The sequence below is a fragment of the Canis lupus genome, chromosome 29, assembly GCF_011100685.1.
Source record: "Canis lupus familiaris isolate Mischka breed German Shepherd chromosome 29, alternate assembly UU_Cfam_GSD_1.0, whole genome shotgun sequence".
Lineage (NCBI taxonomy): Eukaryota > Metazoa > Chordata > Mammalia > Carnivora > Canidae > Canis > Canis lupus.
In genome coordinates, this window is record NC_049250.1 from 27,042,935 (window position 1) to 27,067,621 (window position 24,687).

At 37.4% G+C, this 24,687-nt stretch overlaps 1 long non-coding RNA gene across 1 annotated transcript; it reads left to right on the forward strand.

Moving 5' to 3' along the window:
- The first annotated feature begins 953 nt into the window (after nt 1-953).
- LOC106558028 lies at nt 954-23,131 on the forward strand. The gene is made up of 5 exons (XR_005381114.1): nt 954-1,087; nt 6,136-6,235; nt 18,451-18,546; nt 21,863-22,018; nt 22,922-23,131. It is a non-coding gene; the product is annotated as an uncharacterized LOC106558028 (long non-coding RNA).
- Nucleotides 23,132-24,687: the final 1,556 nt, after the last annotated feature.

The window sequence follows — 24,687 nt, forward strand, 5'->3', positions numbered from 1 at the left end:
AGTTTGTTTTGAAATTAAGCAAAGATAATTAAATTTAAATGTTCTCTTAATAAAGCACAGTGAACATAGTTATAATAAAACTTCTTCAGAAAAGACAATATTTGTGCATTACTTGGAACCTAGTTGAGTTCAATTTTTTGAATAGCTTAATCTATGTTCAACTTAACTTCCTGTATTTTATTTATCTGAGGCTTTGCAAAGATATGGTAGGTATCTTTCACACAGTAAATTTCACTGTGGATTTCAAGAGGGTTGCCACAAATCAATCGCCCACAAAAATCTCTCAGGCTGGTCCATAATGTCAAATGTAACAAACTCTGTAATTGAGTCTTTATCCAGCACAAAAATGAGATGGCTTCTGATCTAGTATTACACCAATAAAAAGCATGTCACTGGTTAGTAAGAACAGTTAAATCAGATCAAGTACATGACCCACAAGAGTGAGAGCGTGCATTCACATACCAGCTTTATGAAGCCAAAGTCCAGGCTCTAGTGTTCACCATGTTGTCATAAATACCTCCAAGCTGGAGTTGATGTGGAGTGATATTTCCGTCTTGAAAGTGTTGTAATATACTTTGATACAAGGTAATGTATCAGGATACATGCAAATTTTTTAAATGTTAAAAAGATTCTGATAAATTACTGGGATATTCAAATCTCACCAGGTAAAACAGAAAGGCTGTGAGAAATAAGAAGGAAAGAAACCATAACAGAGCTGAAGAAAATGACAAAACTCTAAGACAAGTGGTACTATTACTTTAGGATGTCTTGCCACTTTGAGTCGAAAATATCCTATTTCCTCCCACCTTTTAAATGTATAACTGTGAAAGCCATAATGCTTAAAATGGCTTTATTATAAATTTTCCCATTACCTGATGACTATAGTCATATTAGATTGCTAGAAGTAGATGCAACGTTGTATACTTTTTTCACAGATGAAAAAAGAATTCTAGTCAGATTGCTTCACCTTCCATAGAGAACTCTCTAAAACAATGTCTTAATTCATTCTCAAAACTTCACAACCAAATTGTATGTAGTTGAGGCATCGTGGCTCCTCTAAAGATGAAGAAACTGGCATCCAGAAAAAGTAAGTGCCTTTCTGAAATCACACAAGAATTTAGCTCTTCAAATTGTTTCTTCCAGGAGATGCATTTATATAACCTGAAGAAAGAAAATCTGTCTCTTAAAATGATTGTATTAGTTTTCTAGGGCTGCCATAAAAAAGTACAACAACCTGGGTGGCTTAAACAACAGATATTAATTGTCTCACTGTTCAGTAGGCCAAAAGTCCAAAAATGAGAGGTTTGGGGGATTAGTTCCTTCTGAGGGCTGCGAAGGAAGGATCTGTTCTAGGCCCCTATCCTTGGCTTGTCAATGGCTACCTTCATATTCACATGGTGTTCATCCTATATCTTCTCATTTTCTTCTCTCTATGCATATCTATGTCCAACTCTCCTTTAATGAAAATACTAATATGAAAGTCATATTGGATTGGGACCCACACTAATGATCTCATTTTAACTTGATTACCTTTGTAAAGAGTCTGTTTCCAAATAAGATTACATTCTAAGGGGCTGAGGACCTCAGTTGAAATTAGGATTTCAATATACAAATTTTGGCAAGATGCAATTCAACCCTTGAAATGACCTTTGGCCTCATAATCCAAGGATGTAATATTATTGGTCTCCTCATTGCTAGCAAGTCAGTGCTGAGATTGAAGGTGGAGTGTCTGCCTTGCTCACCTTCCTTTTAGGATCCATGCTTACCTAAAGAAGTCAAACCTCAGCAATTATTTGGTACCACATGAACCTGCTCCTCTTGACCATGGTTAATTGTTCCACTGTGGAGAGATAATTGAGCAGAGATAATCAGATTCTCTTGGGAATTCTGAATTGGTGGCCCAAGAGCTGCTGGCCCATCTGCATTAGATTATTGAATTGGAGATACATATTTTTAGGATCTTTTTACTTTCTGGGCTTTCTGGACAACCAACCCTCTCCTTGGCTGTTGGTATTCTCCTTAGGATTGTATGGAACTCTATTATACTTCCAATAAACTCTTCTCTTTTCCTTTCCTCTCTCCTCCCCTCTTTTCCCTGCTCTCCTTCTTTCTCTCTTCTTTCCTTCCATCCCTCCCTCTCTCCCTCTTTCTTGCTTGCTTCTTCCTTCTTTCTTTCTCTTTCTTCTTTCTTCTTTCCTTCTTTTGTTGTTTTTGTGTGTATGTGTCTTTTGAACAAATTTAGAGTAATTTCTCTCTCTCTCAACCACAAATTTGTTTAGAAAGGGCTAAATTTGTGGTTATCAAATTTGTTCTTAATGAACATTTCTTTTTGAATCCTAATAGACAGTACAAATAAACGGAGTCCACTCTGATAGGAAGAACGTGGTGTCCTGACAAGTACCCACCCTCCAATTTTTGCCTTACTCCTTACCACCACTTCCACTGCAATCATCCTGCCATTGAAGGTCTCTCCGAAACCCTGTTTTTTTTTAAAAACTATGATTTAAAAATCCATGGCAGTAACTCCCCTCCTACCTCATTTTTAATGTCTTTCTCTGTAATCAAAAATTCACTGTTTTTTTATTAGAAAGCAATTGAATTTGAGACAGTGATTTTCTTTTCTTTTTTACAATTTATTTATTCACAAAAGACACAGAGAAAGAGAGGTAGACATAGGCAGAAGGAAAAGCAGACTCCCCATAGGGAGCCTGATGTAGGACTCGATACCAGGACCCCAGGATCACGCCCTGAGCCAAAGGCAGACGCTTAACCACTGAGCCCCCCAGGTGTCCTGAGAATATGATTTTCTATCTATGAATAGCCATTATAAAAAATATACCTAAAAAGAAATCAGGGAAAGCCAACAAGTTTCAGATAGATGAGAACATACCTTGAGGTGAATTGTACTTAGAAATCCAAAAGCATAGTTTCTTTCACACGCCTTTTATTTTTTAAATGTTATGTATTTATTTATTTGAGAGAGAGTAAGAGGGAGGAGCAGAGGGAGAGAGAGAAGCAGACTCCTCATTGAGTAGAGGGCCAACTTGGCTGGATTCCAGGACCCTGGGATCATAACCTAAGCCAAAAGCAGATGCTTAACCAACTAAATCACCCAGGTGCCCCTCCTCCACACCCCTTGAGGGACAAAAACTTTCATATTTCTGACTGTACTCCTTGTTTTCTCAAATGTCCAGAAGCTATTTATCATTTTCAGCAATGTAGAGTTTGATAAATGAAGGAAAGTAGATTCTAATTACAAATAATTGATCACTTGTATGAGAGGAACATTTTTTAATATGTGAAAGAAACTTATCAATTGAGCAAGATATGTGAATAATTTTAATATCTTTATCTTATTTTTGTGAAGAGCAATTTATTGTAAGCTATAAAGAAATACTTAGGACATGCAGGAGATATAAAGAAAAATAACATGATCTCATTAACAGGGTTTTAATTCTAAAATATCAAATATTTGTATTGAATAAGGATCCTATTCTTCCTCAATTAAATGTGCATGTGAGGTTGTGTGTGGAAGTGAAATTGGTGTCTGAATGTGGTATGGAGAAAGTATATTAAATGAGACATAATTGGCATTTCAGAAGAGCTAATTATCTGCAGATGATCCTGACTTGCTCCAGGGCCCTTTTTTTTCAATATGAATGTGTCATATAGTGCCATCTTTAATAAAAGATAAATAAATAATAGGAATCAGAAGGGCAGGAATCCGGAGCCCTGAACTTTGGACCATCTAAATGAACTTACTGTGCCTTAGATTCCTTGTCTGTAAAATAAAGAATGTAAACTATAATGTATATTCTACTGATTTTAGAAAGTGCATGTTGCAAACCAAATTCTGATCAGTGATGTCACACTGCACAATTCCAGGTGGCACCCCTCACAAAGAATACACAGGAGCCCAGATTTGATGAGTCAATATTTTAATTAATTCTATCTTGTTCTCATTGCAATTAATTAGTATCATGGCCAGATTTTACTAAGCATACCGAGTTTAATTTATAGACACATAAATCACTGACAAAGTCCTTTGGCATTTCAATGTAAGAGATGGTAAGCTTTCTCAATAGATCTTTTGATAGCATTTCCATTTTGAAAAATGGATTAGCCAAGAATTATAACTAAAATAAAGAAGAGCCTGTGAAATGAGGAAAATCACATTAAAACTATAATCCATTTTCTAGACTAGGAAGTCTTTGTTTTTATTTTTGATCAAGTCTCTTTCTAAAGGTGAATAAATAAGGAGCAAATGTGAAACTAAGTGAAACATTCTTCAGACCTTCTCATAAATGGTGTCTTGCTTGCTAAATCTTGTTTTAAAAGTCATTCTTTCTTGATCAATGTGTGACAATCACCAGTTATGTCTAGTCATATAACTAGTTTAGTTTATCTCATAGAATTTATCTCAATCCTATGTTTTTTGGCTATGCATTTACTTATCTGTATCTCCACTAAAATAAGCTTCATGATTATGAAGACATTGCCCATCTTGCTCATCATTGTATCCCCAATGTTTAAAATAGGTTCTGGAACACAGATGGTGTGCAATTGAGATTTTTTGAATAAGTAAGTGAGAATAATTCTCTGTCTGAAGAAACAAGTAGTAGGGGTCCCCAAGTGGCTCAGTTGGTTAAGGGTCTGCATTCAGCTCAGGTCATGATCCTGGGGTCTTGGGATCAAGCTCTATATCAGGCTTCCTGCTCAGCTGGGAGCCTGCTTCTCTCTCTCCCTCTGCCCCACCCCCCAGCTCATGTTCTCTTCCTCTCATGCTGTCTCTCTCTCTTTCATAAATAAATAAATAAATAAATAAACAAACCTTTAAAAGAGAAAGAAAGAAGTAGTAGAGCATAGTGATTAATGGCAAGTTTACCAGACATCAACAACCTGTTTTCAAATCCAAGCAGGATCAGCTACATAATTTGTGGAGCCCAATACAAAATTAAAATTAAGAGTACCTTCTTCAAGTTATATAAGGAATTTGACACAGCAACTGTAGAACATTAAATCAAACTTGGGCCCTTCTAAATATAGGATCCTTCAAAGCAACTACGCAGGTTGCATGGATGCCCATGAAGTTGATCCTGAGTAACCTTGGGCAAGATGCTTGAACTTCCAGTACCTTTTTACTTGTATCTATTATATTTCTTTTTAAGATTGTTGTGACAATTAAATGAATTAATATATCTAAAACTCCTAGAACTATGTGGTTCATAATAGATACTGTATGTGTTAATGTTTCTCATAATAAATATATATTGTTGATATATAATGAAATAATGTTATTATTGTTATCATTCTTTTCTGCTGTATTCCTAGAGCAATGAATAAATAACAAGGAACTAATAAATTGTGTTGAATAAGAAAAAAGAAAGAAAGAAAATCCATGTTGTCAAATTGAACCATTTGCAAGTATAAGACGTGGCGTACAGAGAGGCATAAATGGAACTTGCAGAGTTTTTATAAATGTTATTTATTTATTTAATTTTTAAAATGTTATTTATTTTGATTAAATTGCCAGTAGATATCAATGCAAACTAAGTACTTTTTAAACTCAGAACATCGGCCGCGGGACAGCCCCCAGGCACATAGACTGGCCACAGCCAGCCTGGCCCGCCTGGGCCAAATAAATAAATAAATAAATAAATAAAATAAAATAAACTCAGAACATCATAAAATAAAAAAGGAATTAATTGAGGATTAAATCTATAATTTTGGAATAAAACTTTATTCAGTTAATTTTAGTATACAAATACATACATGGGCACATAGTTTATAATGACATTAGGTAACATGTGATAAGGTTTTCTTATTAATTTCTAATAATTTCCTAGTAAAGAACGGGTGATCCATTCTGTCAGATGCAATTAAAAGAAATATCTGTTTTCATCTATTCTCCTCTTGGCATTTCTTTTATTATCTTGCCCTTTCCATGTCCTAAAGCCATTTTTTAAAGTCTTATCTTGAATAAAGGGCCTTCATTTTAAAAAATTATTACATATAGCAAAATTCCATGATGACAGCATATAGACTTATCAAATATAATATTTTATCATATTTGCTTTAGATTAAGAAATACAGATTCAATAAATCCAGCCATTCAATCATTTTAATTTTTTTTAGCTTCTACTATATGCCAAGTGCTGTTCTTGCCACAAGAGGTACAAGAGAACAATGAAGCAATGTCCCTACTCCTGGGAATTTACATTCTAATGAGCATGAGGTAAACCGAAACACCAATAGAAAATATACATATTATATACAAAGCACATGGTATGTCAGTAGTTGAGACATACTGTGGAGAAATTTATGCAGGGAAAGGAAAGAAGATAAGAGAAAAGGCAATTTTAGATAAAGGTGGTCAAGGAAAGCGACTCTGATCTGATGGCTTGAAACAGTTCTCCATGAGGCACGAGGACAACCCTTGTGGAAAGGTGTACCTAGAAGATTGAAGGAGAAGCCTCCAGGACTGCAGAAATGGAAATGCTGTTATTATTACTATGTGACTATACATAAAAAAATGTATATAGTATATTTTTAAACTCTATATCATGTATATCATACTAGATAGATTATGTTGCATTTTCTCAACATTACATTATATAAGATTTATCCAGGTTATATGCATTATTTCACTTATTTAAACTATGGTATATTATGCCATTGAACTAATAATACATTATATTAATAATATTAATAATAATATCAATACCTTATGGTAGATGCTTATGCAGCCTCCTTTATAATAAAATGCATTTGTTCTATTTTAATTTTTTAAAAAGATTTTATTTATTTATTCATGAGATATACACAGAGAGAGCCAGAGACATAGGCAGAGGGAGAAGCAGGCTCCCTGCAGGGGAGCCTGATGCGGGACTTGATTTCAGGATCCCGGGATCACAACTTGAACTAAAGGCAGATGCTCAACCCCTAAGCCACACAGGTGCCCAAAAATGCTTTTAGATATTAATGTATACATATTTCTGTGCACAGCTTCTGAAGTTTCCGTAGGCATTGTATCTGAAAAATAAACTATTGGTTTGAAGGATAGACATCTTTAGCCAGACATAATTGAATCGCTTTTGTATGTGTTCTATCAATTTACTTTTCCATTAGCCTCCATGAAAATTCATAACTATCCATATCACCATCAATGTGATTTTAATTTAGTCAGATATTTCTTTTGACGAATTGGAAATCATACTCATTGTGTTTTACTCTAAATTCTTCTGATTTCTATTGAGTTGGGCATTCTTGCATATGTTCATGAATATTCTATTGTCCTCTTGTGTAAATTCCCTGTTCATATCCTTCACTGTTTTTGTATTTGATTATTTATAGTTTTATTATTAATTTAGAAGAGCTTCTTCTCTTTCTTTCTCACTGGATGTTAATTCTTGATTGATTAGGTGTATTAACAAATGAATCCCTGAGTCCGGTTTCTCTTGTTTGTTACGTGGCTTAAACAATAAGGAAAACTTATTTTTCTATGCAGCACAAATTACAAAGTAGGTGTCTTAAAGGTTGGTCAGTTCAATGGCTTCAGTAATCATCAAGAATACAGTTTCTTTCGATCTTCAGGTCAGCCATGCTTAACATTTCTCTTTCACCCTTTGGTTTTTTGTTCCTGTCCTTGTCACTGGGTGGCTGCCATATAGGCATCACATCAAGGCATGGAAAAAGCTACTAGAAAAAGTGCCTGTGTGATCTTTTAAAAGTAAGCAAATCTTTCTGAGGAACACCCATCACATTCATGCAGCATTGGTTAAGGAGTTACCCCAAACCAATCATAAGCAAAGAGAATGCTAAAAATCAATAACTGACTAGCCCTTTCACACTCCTGAACTGGGAATGGTGTCCCCTTCTTTGAGAGATAAGCCTCTGAACCCCATCAGACTTCTTTTAGCAAGGAAGATGAGAATAGATGTCTAGTTTGTCTACAATGCAAAGTGAATGCTATGGTTATGATAATAGTGTGTAGCTATTGTAAATGGAATCTCTGGCTACCTGCATTTTCTTTTTTTCTTTTTATTTTTTTAAGATTTTATTTATGTATTTATTCATGAGAGAGAGAGAGAGAGAGAGGCAGAGACACAGGCGCGAGGGAGGAGCAGGCCCCATGTGGGGATCCTGATGTGGGACTTGATCTTGGGTCCCCAGGATCACGCCCTGGGCTGAAGGCAGTGCCAAACTGCTGAGCCACCCAGGCTGCCCTGGCTACCTGCATTTTCTAAATGTTTATTACTGATTTACAGTGATGCCAATAATTATATGATTTTTTTTGTTAGCAACCTTGCTGAATTCCCTTAATAGCTCAAATAACATAACAGTAGGTTTGCTTGGAATTTTAATGAATATTGTCATATATTAAGGACAATTGTATTTTCTTTTTCATTGCTTATTCCTTCTTATTTCTTTTCCTTCTTGTATTGGCTAGGACGTCTGATATAATGGTAAATAATAGTAGAGATAGAATCTTTGTCTTGATTCTAATTTTTACAGTAACTATTTTTCTGAATAGCCTCATATACTAGAACTATCTGTGCATTTGGATATTTCTAAGGGAGGTATCCAGCCCCAAAGATATCAAATTTGTAACAGTTATGCATGATAGAAATGAATTATGTTGTGAGGGCTTGAGATTCCCATTGAAAGAAGTTTCCAAGTAATGGCTTGCCAACTTCTTGTTAAGTATAGTAACAATAAATCAACATTATCTAAAAAATAGGACCCTGGATTATACCCAAACCATTAGATATTCCCTTGACACCCTCCCCGCCCATATGAATAAGCAGGGATCCATTTCTTGACACATTCATCCATTTTCTTCACACAACAAACTTAAAAAAAAAAAAAAGACTAACTCTAGGATAGGCTTAGGGAACTCATACTATAAAAAAATTTAGAACTTGTCTCTGCCCTCTTAGAAACTAGATTTATGTCAAAGAAAAATATATACATATATTAATTAGTTACAGAATTACATAGTAAGAGCTACAAAGAGCTATACAAAATGCTAGGAAATGAATGCTGAAAAATTCACCTACATGTAAAATTTAAGAAAAAAGAGGTTGCAATTCTGTAGATGGATACATTATAGAGAGTATGCAGTGGAAGTGCACAATAGCAGCAGAGTCAAATGTCACAAAATTGGGCAGACATGGAAAATGACATTCATATTCTTTAGTGAAAGCTCAGGTTCTCTTAGTCCATTCAGGTTCTGAGGAAGGCTTCTGTTTGTCTTGTTAAATCCAACAGCTATTGCTGTATTTTACTGTTGTTTGGTTACTGTGGTTGCTTAGCCACGTTCAAGTTCCCAAGTTGGTTGAAGCTTCTGGGACAATGTCTGGGGAAAAGGAAACAAGACTAGTAGGTGGGGGAAGACCGGGGCGAAGGGATGTGTATGCGTGAGAAGAGATATTATATTCTTCTTCCTTTTGGATCCTGGTACATGGGAGTTTGTCACAAACTGCTAATAGCCTTGAGACCTAATGCTTCAGTGGTAGAGTGTGTCTTTGCCAGTGTCAACTAAGAAAAGTGGTGGAACTGAAATAAAGCAAAAGTATTAAGTTGGGATCTCAGAATTGTAACTTGGGGAGCACAGATTTGAGTAGAACCCCAAATTGTGTCCTCTAGGGAACAAAAGTCAAGGGTTTTAAAAAACAAAAAAAGAATGCTTGTGTGTGTTGTTTACAAAGAATTTTAGATGTTGGTGGCAGAAAACTAAACTTGGCTGAATATAACTGGCTACTAAGGCTATCACCAAGCAGTTTTTTACTGCAGCAAAGTTGCAGGTGTTCAGGGAGAGTCTTTGGAATAGTTGCAGTGTGGCCCAGTTCAAAATTCATGGTTTCATCTGGTTAGGACGTGACCCCCCACCCTGTTCCATTTTTAAACTCTTGACCATAAGTGACTCCTTTCCATTTCACCTTTCATACTAAGTAACTGGTAAAGAAGTCCCCTTACTAGTCTACTCTAGCCTAAAACATTAACTCCAATTTGAAATTCTTTCATTCTGACAGCAAAAAAAAAAAAAAAATCAGCTTTGAATCCTGATGAAGTGTAATGCAACCACCAGTGATCCAGTCTCTTACAAAATACACAGTATTCACAAGGTGCCCCCATTCACAATTCCCCACAAAGAGGAGAAGAGATCAACCTTGTATTTATAATTGAAACCCAGCAAGGGCTGCTCTGTGAGGGTTTTTCATCTTGTGAATCCAAGTCCATCTGGACGAAAAGATAAAACTTTACATAGATCATACGAATGGCACACACAGATTACATTCCAGAATTGTCATTAAAAGGCTTTTACCAAGTTAGAGATCCTCAGTGTCATCCAAAGGTTGACGCTACCCTGTGACTTCTTCAAGAATTAAATTACAATCTGAGAATTTCAATAAACCAACGTTCAATTAGTACCATTGTTTGTTTTTCCTTAGTCTTGTCAAAAGGAAGATTAATGTGAAGGTTTTTTTCCTGCGCTCAATATAGCTTCCCATATAGAAATGTGGTAGCTGGATCAAAATTCCATTTAGATGTGGAGAAACTCACTAGTGTGTGATGAACTTTCACCTTTCCTCCAGTTTCCCTTGCCTTTATTTTTTTTTTCCCCCGAGTAAGTAACCACTTACAGTGTTTAACCCTCCCCGTTCACCCTCCCTCTCCTGTGATGCTGAATACTATAATCCTGGGTCTCACTGCATAGGTGGAAACAAAAAGAGTTTGCAAAGGTGTAAGTTAAGAGAAAACACCTGTAGGGTCATTTTATAAATGGAATCACTAAGAAGCAGTGCTTCTTGCTGGGAAATAGCACAGAACCTTTAAATCACAGAAATTAGAGACAGGAGACCCGTCAGGTCACCTTGTCCACCTCCTATAGCAGCTTGATGTGTTTTGTGTGAAATGACATGAACAGTGAAGCATTTCTAGCAGCCCTGGGGAGACCCCACTCTTCGGTAATGCATCTTGCTGTTGAGAAAATGTCACTGAGAGCAGTTCAGCTTTTCTTTTGCCTAATATCACATTGTTCTGGTTTGCTATAGCCTTTAAAAATGCAATCGCACTTACTTTTGCTCCTCCATCTTTAAAACCTACAGCCTTGTAATACTACATTATTACTGTCTTCCTTTGTAATTATTTCAGCCAAGCTATACAAATTTGCCTCTTAAATACTAACTTAAAAATCAGTCCCCATTGCTAAATCTGTTGCTTTTCTGAAGGATTATTCATTGCACTCCTATTCACTTGGATTCAGGAACTGTTTCTCATAGTTTCATGGTAAATGTGTGTTTATAGAATCCAGAAGTTTTGCTCAATTTTTATTGAAATGAAGATGATGTTCAAGCCAGTGACTGGACCTCACATTTCCATTAAGATTCAGAGAAATTTGCTGCCAGCAACTAAAGTCATGATTTATTTTTCTCCAAGACATCATCAAATTTAGTATCCCACAGATTTTAATACTTCTTAGTTTATCAGGCTATCCAGGCATGTATCTGAATAAACATTGTCATTTAATACCTCTTGCTCTGGGCAAGACCCAAGGATAGCTATGTGACTGACACTTTCTCGAACGAATTATTCCTTCTATAAGTATTTTTAAATGTCATATATTACACTACCTTCTATAAGATAAAACTTCACATTCTGCAGTTACAAAGCCCCCACTTCTCCTAGTTTAGAAAATGGAGACATAATCTCCACTCAAGGTGTTTGGGTGGATAAAAAGTCAGTTGACCTTCATTCTTTGCCCATCTCATTGCATGTTTTGCCCATCTCATTGCATGTTAGTTTTCAGCTGATCTCCATTTGGAGATTAATTGAGGTGCCCAAAATGTGGGCATTATGATGGCTCAAACTTAAAACTCTTCCAACCCTGAGAAGGATGATGTTGAGAGAAAGAGTTACTTATCTGGAGTTAACTTCTGGAGACTTGACTGACAGCAGGAGCTGGATTCTTGCCCATACGTGACAGTTGAGTAGTGATAACAAACATATGACTTCTTTCAGAGGGGATCAGAATATTCTTGGACCAATAAAACAAAGACTCCAATGAACTGGTCTCAAAAGGAAAGAGGGAGAGGGGAGGGATTGCCAGAACAGGGGAAGGGAGAGAAGATCAAGGGCGAGAGGGCTGGTAGATCTAGAGAGATAGGGAAGGAGACAAAGAATTAGTGTGTTGGATTCTTACTATGCAAATACATGCTTGATATACATTATCTTATTTACTCATTACTGAAACAATTTCCAGGTAGGTAAGTAGAAAACAGGTCTGTCTAACTCTCTGGCTCATACCCTTCCAACTTCCCAGTGCTGCACTATTTTTCAATGACGTGAGATTAATGAGACAATAATGTTGGTAAAGTGTTCCAATTTCCTTTGAGAAAAAAAGCCATAAAATTTTATTGTTATTGTTACTCTTATTATTGAAGTCAGTGAATGCTTTACTAGTGCCATTGATGTACCTAAAATTACTCTCATTTATTTCATTTAGAGGAATAAAGTCTAAAAATAAGAACAAGCATATTGATTGGGATTTAGATCCAGCCAGTTATCTAGTTCAACTGAAACTTTTGCCAATCAGGATCCTAAGGACTAAATCTGTGACTATGATCATAGAGGGTCTTAGGGGAAGTTGAAAACTATAACCCAGTAGATGCTCTTTCTAATGCTGCCTCTCCCAAGAAGTAGGAAAGGAGGTGAAGGCTGAGTAATATTCCATTGTGTATATATATCCCATCTTCTCTATCCATTCATCTGTTGAAGGACATTGTGGCTCCTTCCACAGTTTGGCTATTGTGGACATTGCTGCTATGGACATAGGGGTGCAGGTGTCCTAGTGTTTCACTACATCTGTATCTTTGGGGCAAAATCCCAGTAGTGCAATCGCTGGGTCATAGGGTAGCTCTATTTTTAACTTCTTGAGGAACCTCCATACTGTTTTCCAGAGTGGCTGTACCAGTTCACATTCCCACCAACAGTGCAAGAGGGTTCCCCTTTCTCCACATCCTCTCCAACATTTGTTATTTCCTATCTTGTTAGTTTTCGCCATTTTCACTGGTGTGCTTTTGATCTGTATTTTCCTGATGGCAAGTGATGTGGAGCATTTTTTCATGTGCTTGTTGGCCATGTCTATGTCTTCTTTAGAGACAAATACCTACCATTTGCTTCAATGTGGGTGAAACTGGAGGGTATTATGCTGAGTGAAATAAGTCAATCAGAGAAGGACAATCATATGGTTTCACTCATACATGGAATATAAGAAATAGTGAAAGGGACTATAAGAGAAAGGAAAGGAACTGAGTGGGAAAAATTAGAGAGGGAGACAAACCATGAGAGACTCCTGACTCTGGGAAACAAACAAACGGTTGCGGAAGGAGAGGTGGGTGGGGGATGGGGTATCTGGGTGACAGGCACTGAGGAGGGCACTTGATGGGATGAGCACTGGGTGTTATAATATATGTTGGCAAATTGAATTAAATTTTAAAAATAAAAAAAATACCCCAATAGGGACAATAAAAAAAAAGAAAGAAAGAGGGTAAATTCAGGTGAAAGTCCCCAAAATATTCAGTCTTCTAACTCTAATTGTTAAAGAATGAATGCAGTAATACATCCTCTCCGTGTTTGTAGAAATAACAAGGGGCTCAATTCAGATAATTGACTTTGCCAAGAGGGCATTTTTCCCCTTTTCTATGAAAAAGAGTTAATTGTACTAGTTATGAAAAACAAAATTATGTAAAGGACAGGAAGGCATTGTAAAGGGACGTGGTGTTAGGCACACATTCAATTGCGCACTAGAACACTGGCAGGGCTATTTTACTTTTGCCATTTTTAAAAGTCTCTATCCTAGGAAATAATTCAGTTTTCTTCCAAAAAGTTGCATATCTGCACAATAATCACCAGCTAGACCTGTAATTTAAGACTAATGAGAATTTGATCCGAGTTTTTAGTGTGGCTCTTGTGTATAGTCATCATTTGCCTAGCTTGGGGTTTCTTATGTTCAGATTTTTCAACATTCTCTCTCTCTCTCTCTCTCCTCCTCTCTCCCTCTCTCTCTCCCTCTCATTTATTTGTATTTGTATTTTTATTTTTTAAAAAGATTTTATTTAGTTATTCATGTGAGACACACACGGAGAGAAAGGCAGAGACACAGGCAGAGGGAGAAGCAGGCTCCATGCAGGGAGCCTGACGTGGGACTCGATCCAGGAACCCCAGGATCACGCCCTGGGCGGAAGGCAGGCGCTAAACAACTGAGCCACCCAGGGATCCCCTGTTTTTTATTTTTTTTTAAAGGTTTTATTTATTTATTCATGAGAGACACAGAGAGAGAGGCAGAGACTTAGGCAGAGGGAGAAGCAGGCTCCTTGCAGGGACTCCAGAATCACGCCCTGAGCCAAAGGCAGACGCTCAACCACTGAGCCACCCAGGCGTCCCTCTCTCTAGTTTAATTAGAAGAACTCTGTACTTTGATCCTGGGTCCTAACTGGACCTTAAACCACAAGGAATGGCCATGTGATCACCCTCTTGTTTTCAGAAAAGTGAGGTCTGGAGAAAACAAGTCCTTCCCCCACCCCCGCCCATCAAAAAGTCCCATAATTACTTAGCAGTACTTGAGATTTAATCTAGGTCCCCTTACACTGTGTCATTCCTTCATTTCATTGATGATAAGTTTGGACAAACAAACCTTTTATTTTGCCTTGAATTGATCTCATCTTTTCCCTAAAAGAACAATATAAAAAGGAGATAGGAAATTCTCTACTGGCTGTGGCTAAGGCTAGGGAAGGTGGAAAACACCATAGCCTTGCCTATTCCTTTCTGAGTCCTTGTACATGCTACAACTGTTGCATTGCAAAACTAAGCCTATGCATTGCATTGAGGCCAGCAACTATTATGTAGCCATACATATATTCGGGAATGAAAAACTCATCGGTTAATATAGATTCCACCATAGCGTATTATTCTTCATTGTAATCTTTAAGGCATTTCTCTATCAGCATCTTCCAAAGTTCTCTTTTCCTTTCTCAATCTTGCTACAGAAAGTGCCCAGCTCTGAGAACTGGGGGAAAAGGAAGAGGGGACATAGAGGTAATGGCAGGGAAGAGAGGAAGAGAGATTCCAGCCAAGGAGTTGTCAGCATGTGTGGAAAGCCTACATCGGTAGGGTTTCTTTGGGCTAAAAATTAGTTTATTGGACTCACAATACCTGCCTGTTATTTTTTGGTACTTCCTCACACGAAAAAATTTGTCCCTATCATTACCTCCTTCTTCTCCATACTCCACCTTCCCAGGAATCTTGTTTTCTTTAACCAACTCCTTTCCAAATTGAAAGAAAAAGAAAGGAAATCTTTTTGTTTTATATTTTGAGCAGCTTATTACTTTTACATAGGGGAGCATTTTAATTTCCCAGGCTAAAACTAGTACAGCATTTAAGAAATAGTAGATGCTAAAAATATCCATTGAGTGGATTGATTGGATTTGGTGATGAGCTTAATAGTCATTTTTTTAAGTATCTACAACTGATCAGGCTTTGTGGAATTGGGTGACAACCCTGTGATTAAAAAACTGACTGTAGTCTAATAGAAGAGATGAAGAGGTAAATAGACTTGGATGTCAGAAGCACTTGGCCTATTTATCAAACATTTATTTCAGGATGGCAGGAGCATTGAGGGACGTGGCAGGAGACAGTACAGGGAGGGACCAGAGTGTGAAAAGTCTTGTATGTTATACTAGGGAGTTTGGGTTTTATTCTCTGGGTACTAGGTAACAAGTGGAGAGGCCTTCAACTGAGAAGTAACATGATCCTTCTTTTTCTTTTGAAGAAAGGAACCTAAAAATGATATGTAAGGGTCATGGCAGACAGTCTAGCGAGCCTTTTCAATAGCCCAAGTGAGATATGATGAGGGCTCCCGGAGGCAGTGGAGATGGGGGACAGAGGTTCTTTATGCACTAGACTTTGATGACTGGGAGGGGCATTGTATAGGACTGAGGTTGCTCTGGTGGTAAGTCACTAAATTATTGTGAGAACACAGGATGCAGGTGGGATTTATATTCAACGTGCCTTTCATGGATTGTCTTTCATGTAGCAGGAGCTGCCTAGGAACCTGATATAAGATGACTGAGAAATAGTTCCTACCATAAGGGATCTCAGTGTTTAGTGAGCAGGGACATAGGATTAAAAAGTGAATTATGTTGTGGTAAATGTAATAATGACTAGTAATGGCCAAACTTTAGAGTGACTACTATGTGCTAGACATTTGTGTTAGTCCCTTCAGGCCATTATAATAAAATACCATAGACCTGGGTAGGTCTAACAACAGAAATTTATTTCACACAGTTCTGGAGGCTGGCAAGTCCAAGATAAAAACACTGGTAGATTCCATATTTGGTGAGGTCATGCTTTCTGGTTTGCAGATAGTTGTCTTCTCATTGTATCTTCACATGGTGGAGAGGAGAGAGAGAGAGAGAGAGAGAGAGAGAGAGAAAGTATGCTCTCTAATGTCTTCTTAAAAAGGCATTAATTCCATTCATGAAGTATCCACCCTCATGATCTAATTATCTCCCAGATGCCCATATCCTAATACTATCACTTTGGGGATTTTAGATTTCAACATGTGAATGTTGAAGAACACAAACATTCAATCCATCACAATAGTCTTCTAAATATTTTATATGAACAACTTCTTACACCTTTATAACAATCTTAAAAAGATTAAACAATCTTAAAAAGGTGTCATAATTATCCCCAAGTGAAGCACAGAGAGGTTAGACAACTTGTCCAAAGTCATAAACTGGTAGTGCTAGAGCCAATATGTAATCCTAAGAAGTGTGGCCCCAGACTCCATGTTATTGAACATAAAATATACTTCCTCTCTGATGGAGGTACATGCAGGAGACTGTGTGTGAATACAGGTGTGTTAAGAATTTTGTTTTGGTTGTGCAATATTAAAGGTTTTTTCCCCCAGGAGACAATTGAAAATTTGAATTTGAAGCTGGAAAATAGACAAAAGCTGAAAACATAATTAAAATTTGCATAAAATTAAAGCAGTGGGAGTGTTTCTCCAGGGGAGAATATTTGGTGCAAGATTAGAAGGCCCTGCTCTGGAAGCCCTAACACACAGTGAATGTACAAAGGATAGGCCAACAAATGAAATGGCCACAGAATTATTAGACATTGGAAAGAATGGAATACAAATATCAGGATAGAGTTTCTAGAAAGACAGAGTAAGGGGATCCCTGGGTGGCGCAGCGGTTTGGCGCCTGCCTTTGGCCCAGGGCGCGATCCTGGAGACCCGGGATCGAATCCCACGTCGGGCTCCCGGTGCACGGAGCCTGCTTCTCCCTCTGCCTATGTCTCTGCCTCTCTCTCTTTCTCTCTCTGTGACTATCATAAATAAATAAAAATAAAAAATAAAATAAAAAAAGACAGAGTAAGGGTGAACAATGTCAAGTGCTATGGGCAAGTTATGTAGGACTGAAATTTAACAATTGGTTCAATGTAGCAATTGGAAGATTAGTGATGGTTTTGGTAAGAACAACTGTCTGATAGTGAAAATAGCTATAATATAAGAGGTTGAAAACAAAGGTCATGCAAAGAGTGATAATTTATTTAAGAAGGTAGTTTATCAAAAAAAGAAATTTCTAGTCTAGTAATGCATTCAATCATCAGACATAATTTGAGAAATAGTTTTAAGAAGGGGCCGAACAGAGCAGAGCATTGCGACTACTTTCTTCCAGAGGAACAAATTAGCTTGTGGATTGAGGGTGTTCAATCACGGTGGCCATTATTTGTACTTCACCTGTGTCAGATGGGAACTTAGCAATGTATCTATCCGTACTACACTTTTATTCATTAACTCATTCATTTACTTATTCAGGAAACATTAGAAAACGCTTGCTAAGTGTCGCACACGCAGACTACATGGAAATGTAAGTGCTGGTATGGGGGATGAAAGAGGAAAAGAGTGTCATGAGGGAAGGCTGACATGGGAAACCAGCCAGGCATAGGGATCAACATTATAAGGCCAGAGAGAGCAAAAGGACATTGCCTATTCATTAAATTGTGTCAAGAGCAGTGAGGATAGAATTTATGAGGGTTGGAGAGACACAGTGTTATTATTGGCAGAAGGTAGGAAAGGCAAAATCATGGCTTGACAAAAAGGAGCTAGACTGGATCAGATTTTATTTTAAAAACCTTTAAAACTAAAAAAAAAAAAAAAAAAAAACCTTTAAAACTGTCTATCCACATGATGACATTTTAAGATCAGTACTCGTAATACTAAGATTGCGTCTTATGTTTCTCTCTCTCAAAATATTTATAACCATCATATTTATGAATATGGGATATCTATTTCATACAAAGTCATTTTATTAGCAAGGTTTAGTGTTTTCAAGTTGGTATTTCAATATTTTATATCACATATTATTTTTTTTGTAACAGTTGCCCATTGTGTATGAAGAAGCATTGTTTCCTGTACAAAGATGCTGATAGAGATGATTCAAGGAATAACGGATTTCTCCTTGGATCTTGATCCAGGTTGTGTGATAGAGCCACCTGTGAAACAAATGTACTAATGCATTGGAGAAACAGCTTAAACTAGTGTGACTATGGCCAGGGAGGAGAGTTTTAAAAAATGGAGGGAAAAAAAAAATGCCATAAAGAGGAAAAGTGGAATGAATGGATGTCAGGGAAAGGCTAGAAAAAGAAGATGGAGAGGAGGCCAACAGGAAGTTCTGGAAGATGAAATGCAGAATGAGAACCTCTGTTATAATTGGCTTCAAAAATGGGAAAAATTAGAGAGGGTGACAAAACATGAGAAACTCTGAACTCTGGGAAATGAACAGGAGTAGTAGAAGGGGAGGTGGGCGGGGGGGTGGGGTGACTGAGTGATGGCCACCGAGGGGGGCACTTGACGGGATGAGCACTGGGTGTTATACTATATGTTGGCAAATCGAACTCCATATGTATATGTATATATAAACAAAAACAAAAAATGACATATTTGAATAAACATGAAGTACTTATTTTGTTTCTGGTTTTCCTATTGTGGCAAATGGTATGTGAAGTGTTAATTTGTTGTAGATTAAAACTTGAGACACCAAACAACATTGTTTTACTTGCCTGTAATAACCCTTACCCCCTAAAGACCGACTGGTGTTCATCATCTGCTCTTGGACAAATAGCGTAAAGCAGCATAAAACCAACAGAATTTTCAGCTTCTAATGTAAAGTGTATGTATTTATGTGATTGAGATACGACAGTTCCCTGCTAAATACAGAGGACAAGAGAGACAGATATGTTGTTTAATGGGGAGGGGGGTCATCTTAGAAGCTGCCTACCACAGCACCCAACTCCATTCGAAGATGAGAAGGAAGGTGTTTCAAAGTGTAATCCAGGCTTCATGAGAACCCCTCACACAGCATGTGCCCTAGTGATTTGGGAGACATGGAGGATGGGTACTTGACTTTTGGGCTGGTTAGCTTATTAGTAACTAAGAAAAGAGGCCACACTGGGACCAGCCTCAACTGTACCAATGGTGGAATAATGTAAGGGGAAGACACCTTGAGAGGACCCCCCATTCAAGAGGGCTTTCCATCAGCAATAAGGGGAACACCCCAGAAAGAGTTTATGGGTGGATTTCCAGATGTAGAAGCCAAAGGGGAAGGTGCTTCACCTTGTAAGCTGCCAGTCAGTGGAAAAAAGGCATTTCAACTCCATGAAATTGTAACCAGAGGTACCGACTGAGGATAGGTATTTCTGAGAAATCCATGGAAACACCTAGGATAGAAAAGCCGGAAGACCAAATTAAAATTTTACCAGTCTCTTAGGATGTTTTCTGATCCATAACCTCTCTGCCCAACCCCAATTTACACATTCTGAAGAGGCCAGAAACTAGAGGCAATAGGAGAGGAATAGTAAACCAGTGCATTCCACCTAAGACAGACTCAACCTAGAGAGTTAAGGTGTCTTTAATTGGAAGAAAGTGGAGAGTTTTAATACTGGATGTTGCTGGTAGTGTTAATATTTATGTATTATTCAATTGCCAGTATTAAAGGGAATAATTAGAGAAAACAAAATTGCTTTGCTTGGTATCCTAACACATTTACCTCATCTAAAAAGTCAGCATTGTCTTATTATATCATTCTCTTTTTAGATCTATTATTATGTCTGAAAGCTAAAAAGAGTGGCACAATGATAAGATTCTTCAAATTATAAAAACAGAGATTGGAGTTTGATATCAGATCTTTTTATTAGATACAATGCCTCTCTGAGCCTTAATTTCCTTATATATGTAAACAAATCAATTTCCCTGTTTATTTCACTGAATCTTAAAAATTCCTAGTCTTTAGATTATGTTTTATTTTAATATACCAAAACCTATTAGAAAAAAAAATACTCTCCGTGATGCTATTTTAGACCATAAGAATCTACAGTGTAGTTATCAGGTCTCATTTTCTATTCTCACCCTCTGGTTCTTGAATATATGCGCTTCATCCATGAATCTACTGTATTTGTCTTTTGTGAGATTGGACCATATTTCTTCAATGTGCCCTGTTTCTGCAATCTGCATCTTTTATTTCTTTGAGCTTGTTCCTAATTTTTTAAAATCTATAGCAACCTAGCCATTTACCAGGGACAACAATTTTATATATATAATCTGACTGATCTCTAATTTCTGGCATCCATTTCTTCTCTACCCCCATCTCTCCTTCTCTCTCTATCCTTCCTGACTCTTGACCCATTCAATATTCAACATTACCTCAAAAGGAAAATGAAAGTATCACTTGAAAAGATTCATTTCCAAAAAAATGAAAATAAAAAATAAAAAAAGAAAAAAAATTCTTCAATTTCCCTCAATCTCTTCCTTTTTTTTTTTTTTTTAAGATTTTATTTATTTATTCAGCAGAGACACAGGCAGAGGGAGAAGCAGGCTCCATGCAGGGAGTCCGATGTGGGATTCGAGGATCACTGAGCCAAAGGCAGATGCTCAACCACTAAGCCACCCAGACAATCCCTTCAATCTCTTCCTTACCTACTTCCCTTCACCAAATTGTCCTCGTTCTCCTTCAAAGTGATTTTGCAATATACTTTTTCACCTAACCGTGCTAGTTCTTTATATCTTAACTAAATTATTACCATAAATTGGAATGTACATTCTCATCTCTAGGTTTTCACACTCAGATGTGTATAGCTCTGACATTTCTGAAATATGTGTCCAGTCCTGTCATTTTCTGTTTTAAAACTTTCATATTTCTCCGCATTATATATAGGATAGTCTCTAACTTCTTACTTAGCATGACATTTGAGGCTGTTTGCAACATGACCACAACTTGCCTTAGCAATTTCATCTCTTATCTTTTTCTACACCCTGGTCAGACATGCCATGCCATGCATGTCCACATCTGTTGGCTTCTACATATGCTATTCCTTCCACCCAGATCTCAGATTGCCTTTTCTTTTCTTATCCAGTTATCAAATTCCTCTTCCTCACCTTCTGTGCAAATATCAAATATCAAGTACCCTCCTCTGTGAAGCTTTTCATATAATGTTAAGTAAAGTTAATCACCCACCTCTGTGCTTCAGTATACCTTCCAACTCCCCAATTCCCTTTGGTTGGCAGTCTTTGTGTTTTGTCAGACATCATCAGGGACTGAGGACTGAAAGTAAGTTTGTTTGTCCTTTTAGACACCTATGGGTAAAGAAAATGCTCTGGTTTAATTAAAATAGCTAATATATTTTTAGGGTTTACTATACATGAGGCACTGAAGACATTACTTACATTTTCTTATTTTATTCCAACAACCGTACACTGTGATTTCCTGAAGGAAGACACTTGGTTTATTCATTGTAGGCTCCTTGGTGTCTGGAACAGTGTGTGGTCCCTACAGATACTGAAGAGTTCTGCTGACTGATGGAATGAATTAGCAAATGAACAAACAGCTCTATGAGGAATGGATGATCACAACTCCCATGGGACAAATGAGGGACACAAAGCAAGCGCAGTTAAGTGAGTTGATTGTTACACATAAAATATGTTGTAGTTGAAAGCGTGTCTACTAATACCATAGTCAATGGTTTTTAAACATTTATGTGATAGTGTTCTATTTAGTTGGGCTGGGCAATGGGAGTTATTTTAGAAGCAACCTTTGGAAAGGAGACAGCACGGAAACCAGTCCCTACATAAAGCAAAACGATAATAACAACTACAAGCAACCATCATACAACCAACCACAGTACTTTCATCAGAAATGAGATTTAAGTACTGCAAGGATATTCGAGTGAATTTAATTAAGGCATGTAGAAATTGCAAATGAGAAGAATAAGTGGGATTTTAGATACCTCCCATCACAAAGGGAAGGTGCTTTATAACCCAAAGCATGTGGATCAGGATGTGTGTCAAATAAGGGCGGTGCTTTATAATCGAAACAGACATGTTCTTTCCATTGCAGCAAAAGAAAAATATTTAATTATATGTTAGATATATACAGTAAATACATGAAAGGACATATTTAATTATGTATCCAAATGTTTTACTCCTTCATATCCCTCAAATATTAACAAGTGGGCTGGAATTGGTAAAGGATTGCTTTAAAATGTTATCATCAAAAGGTAGAGCCTGGGCAGCCCTCTGTGCTTCAGTATGCCCTCCAACTCCCCAATTCTCTTTGGTTGGTAGTCTTTGTGTTTTGTCAGACATCATCAGGGACTGAGGACTTTTAAACTAAGTTTGCTTATCCTTTTAGACACCTATGGGTAAAGAAAATGCTCTGGTTTAATTAAAATAGCTAATGTATTTTTAGGGTTTACTATGCATGAGGCACTGAAGACATTACTTACATTTTTCTTATTTAATTCCAACAACCATACACTGTGATTTCCTGAAGGAAGACAATTGGTTTATACATTGTAGGCTCCCTGGTGTCTGGAACAGTGCATGGTCCCTACAGATACTGAAGAGTTCTGCTGACTGATGGAATGTTCGAGTGAATCTAATTAATTCAGCCCGGGTTGCTCAGTGGTTTAGCGCCGCCTTTGGCCCAGAGCCTGATCCTGGAGACCCAGGATCGAGTCCCATGTCCGGCTCCCGGCACGGAGCTGGCTTCTCCCTCTGCCTGTGTCTCTGCCTCTCTCTGCATCTTTCTGTGTCTCTCATGAATAAACAAATAAAATCTTTAAAAAAAAGATAGAGCCCACCTCACATTATTAAAGATATTTAAATTTTCAGAGTTGAGTGCCACAGAAAGCAATTTCTTTTAGATTAATGGTAAAGTGGATCTCGGTGAAAAGTTATGATAATCAAGAGATAAAATTGCTTTGATACTGAAACTGCCAACAATTTTTTAGAGGGGCCAGTTTGGTCATTCTTCTTTAGCTCATGTGTGCCCCAATAGCATAGTGGAATAATTGAGAACACATCTGCAGAAGACCCAGAGCTGCATTATTAGTTCAAATAACAGCTCAGTCACTCAATAGCTATAATATCTAGGGCAAGTTACTTAACCTCCTTGTACCTCAGTTTACTCATTTGTGTAAGGGTAATGGAACCTCATAAGGTTGTTGTGAGGATTCAATAAATTAGAATGCTAAGGACTCAGAACCCTCTCTGTCATATGAAACCAGTCAATAAGTTTAGCTGTTGTTGTGAAGGGAGGAAATTCCTAGCCTCAGCAATCAGACAACAAAAAGACATTAAAGGCATTCAAATTGGCAAAGAAGAAGTCAAACTCTCCCTCTTCGCCGATGACATGATACTCCACATAGAAAACCCAAAAGCCTCCACCCCAAGATTGCTAGAACTCATACAGCAATTCGGTAGCGTGGCAGGATACAAAATCAATGCCCAGAAATCAATGGCATTTCTGTACACTAACAATGAGACTGAAGAAAGAGAAATTAAGGAGTCAATCCCATTTACAATTGCACCCAAAAGCATAAGATACCTAGGAATAAACCTCACCAAAGAGGTAAAGGATCTATACCCTAAAAACTATAGAACACTTCTGAAAGAAATTGAGGAAGACACAAAGAGATGGAAAAATATTCCATGCTCATGGATTGGCAGAATTAATATTGTGAAAATGTCAATGTTACCCAGGGCAATTTACACGTTTAATGCAATCCCTATCAAAATACCATGGACTTTCTTCAGAGAGTTAGAACAAATTATTTTAAGATTTGTGTGGAATCAGAAAAGACCCCGAATAGCCAGGGGAATTTTAAAAAAGAAAACCATATCTGGGGGCATCACAATGCCAGATTTCAGGCTGTACTACAAAGCTGTGATCATCAAGACAGTGTGGTACTGGCACAAAAACAGACACATAGATCAATGGAACAGAATAGAGAACCCAGAAGTGGACCCTCAACTTTATGGTCAACTAATATTCGATAAAGGAGGAAAGACTATCCATTGGAAGAAAGACAGTCTCTTCAATAAATGGTGCTGGGAAAATTGGACATCCACATGCAGAAGAATGAAACTAGACCACTCTCTTGCACCATACACAAAGATAAACTCAAAATGGATGAAAGATCTAAACGTGAGACAAGATTCCATCAAAATCCTAGAGGAGAACACAGGCAACACCCTGTTTGAACTCAGCCACAGTAACTTCTTGCAAGATACATCCACGAAGGCAAAAGAAACAAAAGCAAAAATGAACTATTGGGACTTCA